The following is a 5,609-nucleotide window of genomic DNA, read 5'->3' on the forward strand; positions in this document are numbered from 1 at the left end:
ACAATTTACAAGTATATGCACAATCAAATTACTATTGATTTAGTGATGCATTTCTTTGATGTCCCTTGCCTTAACCTCATTTATAAAGCTGTTTTGCATTATTTCAAACTGTCAATGATTTGTGGCTCATGAATATTCAAATCTAATTTGCACTTACCTTTTTGGTATGCATGCTTACTTGCAATATGTCTCTACATTTGCCCTTTTGTTTTGTATTTATTTGTGGATTGTTTTATTGAAATAATACTCCTTTAAAGGCATAGTAAGTCCACGTAAAAACAACAGGAGTGGCTGATATTGACTTTTCTTGACATCAGTCAGTGTACAACCTCTATATTTTGCTACTTAGCAAGTTTATTCATTCTACAAATAATTCTTTAGTAATAAAATAGCTATATTTTTGCTGAATGATATCAATTTCAGTGGGAAGAATTTAGTTTTGCTGGACTATGTGTCTCTAGGAAAGAATTAACAATTTTTTAGATGAACTTGAGCATTACAAAAAAAGAAAGGCAAAATGCATTATTTCTGGTGGAAAAACAAAAATTCATGCAAAATTGAGCCCTTCATGTCAGTGTGGATCAACTTTTCCACTTACACTATGGAATGCAAAAAATGAAACCTAATGCTCTCAAGCACTAAAAAAAAAAACCCTTTTAGATGTCTTTCAGATGATGATAGCTAAAAGAGACACCCAGGACTTTGTGGATTGCAGGCATGTCACTATTGATTGAAGCTCCAAACCAGCAGAGCAGGGAGCCACCTGTCTATGGAATGGGGCAGAGTTTCTTCTTGCCAAACCTGTTCAGGGACAAATGGAAAGTATCTTTTGAAAAAAAAAAAAAAGTAGTGTAAAGAACTTCTCTTTTATCATTGATTTCTGGACTTAACTATGATTTCTAAGAAAATCCAAACAATTTAATGTCCTACCTTGAAAAACAAAAGAAAAGAAAACATCTCCAAACATGTATACTTTTGTGCCAGTAGCTAAAATACTAAGATAGTTCATATCATTTGCAATGCAATCATTGTGGGTTTCCTTAATTTGACTCATACTCAATTACTAACTGCCTTTTGCGCTACAAAGAAATCAGTGGTCATCTATTGCCTTCCATCACACAATAAATTGTCTCCACATTCCCTAAATGATTCTGCACAAAGGATAGACACAGGTCTCATTTCCTCCTGTGTAGCAACAACGTATTTTTCTTTTTACGGATCTTCCCTCAAATGTATATGTTCTCCCAGATAATATGATCTCCTTCCAAAAGCTAAAAATTGTTAACTAATTTTTCTTGTCGGTTTTTTTTTTTTTTTTAATTTGGAAAGCCAACTTTTTCATTACTAGGGAAAGGTTTTGTTGCAATGATATTTTATTGTTTATGTGTGTTTAAACAAATGTCTTTCTTCTAAAGGAGTTTCCCAACTTTATCATCTTCTTTACCATGGTTGGTATCATTATTGTTCCCTCCAATTTGAAAACCAAATGTCACAGAATCACTGGGTTCCATAATATTCTACCTAAAGCTATCTACAAGGGAAACCCCTTCTCAGGATGCTATTGTACATGTAACTTAATGTCACTTAATGGTTTATTACATCCTGATCTCTGACCCATGAATCAGAGGACCCCACCCTGGGAAATACAAAACTTCTAGGAGCAAGGTAACTAGCATTATGCTCTTTGATTCTACCACTAAGTTGTAGTGTAAATTAGCGCAAGTTGTCTAATATCTAAAAGCCTTGATCTCCTCATCTGGGAAGTGGGGATAATAATAATAATACCCACCTAAGATTTCTAACAGAATTAAATGAGATTGTTCAAATGCAATGCTTAGCACACTTGTTGGCAGTTACTTAGTGCTCAATGTGAAACAGCTATTCCTATAGCCCAACATTTGCTAGGAATTATACCTAGTCTCTAGTCGATAATATTTAAAACTGAGAAAAAGTTGTCTTCTCATATCTACTCCACACCTCCCACATTGGGTCTCAGTAACACAGCTGAAGCATTTGCTCACAGCTCCAGGACTGGGTCCTCCCTCTTACCATTGATCAGTTCAGGCCCCCTGGTTAAGCCCTTAGCAAGTGTAATTCCTCCAGCAAATTGATATAAATGAGATAGGAGGAGACATTTCCCAGGCCTTCTCAAATTTTTTTCATGCTCACATCTTCCCACAGCAACTTCCGGAGGATCAGAAGCAGGGTCTCTTCCTCTCCATGCCGTTGAGGGAAGATGAGACTCAGAACTACTGTGGCCATCTGGCTGCTAGCCTGCCTGAGGATAAAGTTGATACATATAAGAGGGCAGAGTCAGGAGAACTGAAGGGAAAGGAATTCCCAACCAAAAATCGAACAATGAAATTTTCATGGTATCAAATCAGTCCAATTGTTTTTTTCTGCCCCCCTTCCCATCCCTCCTGCCCCAAGCTATCCATGATTTAATCTGATCAAGAGCTCTCAGGATTATAGTTGCAATACTCCTTTGAAGAAACAGTGAGAGGAGAGACCAGGGAATTCTTTATTGCCTTATAATATATCGAAGCATGGTCCTGGAAGCATCCTTAGATATTATCTGAAGGACCAACCACAGAAAATGCCAGACTTACCTAGGGTCAAACCACTAGTAGCAAATCCTCTGACTCCACTATACCATCATGCCACACATATAAAGCGGCTCTTAAAAGATGAATGAACAAATGCTTTACTAAATTTAATCTCTGGGGCTGTTCTTTATTGCTTAATTTATCTCCATGAAAGTTTAAGTATATCAGCTTTACTGCTACTTTAAAAAAAAAAAACTACCTTTTGTATTTTATGATCTAGGAAATCAAATCACTGGTCAATCTTGCTGTAGATTTCTTGACAGCATGTAAGAAAATATCCTATCTTGTGTTTCTGAAAACTGGGATAGAAGTAGTAAAGACATGTATTTTTAAATATGATTTCCTTATTGGTTGTCCCATAAACTTGACCAACTGACATTGGTGACCTTTGTGACTATGGTCTTGCTACACTAGAGAATCTCCTTCTGTCTGTCCAACAAATATCAATCCTAGAAACCAACAATGAAGATAGAATTATCGCTTGGCTAATTATAAACATAGGAAGTATTCATACCATATTTTCAGAAAACTAGCTTAGGAACAAATCAACAAATTAATTCAGGTCCTTACCTTAATTTGTGCTGTACTTGAAAAAAAAATATTTTTCATTGTCTCCATTTTCCTAATTCTAAAAATAATTATATAGATCATATATTTCCAAATACTGCAGCAAGAACCAAACAAGAGCATTCATTTCAAGGGCCATAAAAACATGCCTTTAGTGGGTTCATATTTTGTTGAACTTGTACACAAAATTTTATATATCATCATGACCAAAATAATCACAAAAAAAAAAAAAACAGTAAAAATTGTTATTTAGAAATCAATTGGTTAAAAGGAAAAATTCTGTTCTCCCCATACTGGGTAGGTATCTCTAGTTTAAAAGTTTTTGGTAATTCAAAATTTAAAGAGGATCCTTAAATAGCCTTCATCAGACTCATTTTTTAATGCTATTTGAAAACCAACTACAAATCAACCATAAGTGAACCAGCATCTAGAATCCCTGGGATTAGTGTTCACCAGGAAAGGGAAAGAAAGAGATTAACCATCTAGCCTTCCACGACATCCTCTCTCCTCTACCCACAGTCTCTGGGGCCACCTAAGCATCCAAGTTAAGACATGTGACAAAGCACAACAGAATTATATTAGCAATAGAATATTAGGAATAAAAAGGGGATATGTATATGGATAAAACAAACATTAACAATATGGTATGTGGAGATAAGACATTAACTTTGAAAACTTAAATGAAATGGATAAATTCCTATAGAAGGATAATTTACCAAACCTGACTCAGAAAGAGCTAGAAGGCCTCACTTGTCTCACAATAATTATTATAGAAATTGGATCAGCAATTTAAATTTCTTTCTTTAAAAGGCCAGTATTATTTTTGAAGTAAACTCTACCAAATTTTTAAGAAACAGAAAATTTCAATCATATACAAATATATATCCAGAGAATAAAAGTGGGGAAAACCTCCCAAATTCTAACTCATTAGGTGAGGCCAAAATAATCTTGTTGCCAAGATTAGGCAAAAAACTTAGGAAAAGTTAAAAGGAAAATGACTGACCACTCTTTCTCATAAATAGAAATTCAAAACTCCTGAACAAAATACTATTAACCTAAACCTGGTTGTGTACAAAAAAGACAGTATCATGATCAATTTGGATTTATTCCAGAAACACAAAAGAAGTTTAATATTAGAATATTATAAATAATATTAGAAATATTAAAACATAGTCTCTTACAGTAACATAGTAAAAGGAAAAATAATATGATCATTTTATTCTATATAGAAAAATCATTTAACAAAACTTAGCACTCATTTATTTAAAAAAATATAGAAACTCTTAGCAAACTAGGCTTAGAAAAAAAAATTTCCTTAATCTGATGAAGATTATTATTATGTAACTAGAGTAAACAGGATTCTTAATGGAGAAATGCCAGAAACACCGATTTTCAAATAAAGAATGAGATAAGGGTGCCCACTATGTAAGGATGGTTTTCTTCAACATTGTCCTGGAGACCTGGCCCTAAACAATGCAGTAATGCAACAAAGAAAAAGAAAAAAAAGAAATTAAATTCACAGTATTAGAAAGAAACAAAGCTGGTCATTATCTGCAGACTATATTATTATCTACATTATCTACATTAAAGATTCAAAGAATTTATAGACAATTTAGATTAAAGAAGTGGCCTGAAAATCACTGGAGAAGCAATGGAGTCAAGGTATTGGTTATACATACAGAGAAAATGAAAGTGGATTCCTACCTCATGCTCACACACAAAACATCAATTCCCTGATGTTTTATGATTAAAGAATTATGCATAAAAGGATAAAAACAATCAAATTTGCTGAAGAATTTTACAAACAAATGTCTTTATAACCTCAGAGTAGAAAACAATCTTTTATAAAAGACAAAAATAGCACAAGCCACAAAAGAAAAAGTTGATAAATAAAAATTTTAAATTCTGTTATCCAAATACATTTTAAATAAAATGTGAAAAGACAAACCAAAAACTGGAAAACGTGAAAGGAGATATTTGCCACACACAACTCACAAAATTAATAATAAAAAGGTAAACAATATAATTGAAAAATGGGGGGAAACATAAGCAGGTATTTGACAATGAGGAAATGTGAATAAAGAATAAGCATATAAGATGCTCAGCCTCATTTGTGATTCAGGACTTCTTTCTTCAAAAGTTCACTATTCAGTCAGAGGAACAGAAAAGATCAAGGATTAAGATGGAGATTGTCATGGAGATCATAGCAAAAAGTTCAAAAAGTTAAATAGGCTTTAGGATACTTAAATATGTTCATACTGTTCACCCTATTTCCCCAGGAATCCATCCTAAGAAAACACTTCTGGGTTTTGAAAAAACTTCACGTGCAAAGATATTTATTCCAGCCTTGAATATATAGAGGAAAATACATAAACAAACAATATTGGAATGCCTAAGTGCACTTTGATGCTTAATTTAATTGATTACATCTATCTA

Source organism: Choloepus didactylus, chromosome 4, assembly GCF_015220235.1.
Source record: "Choloepus didactylus isolate mChoDid1 chromosome 4, mChoDid1.pri, whole genome shotgun sequence".
NCBI lineage: Eukaryota > Metazoa > Chordata > Mammalia > Pilosa > Megalonychidae > Choloepus > Choloepus didactylus.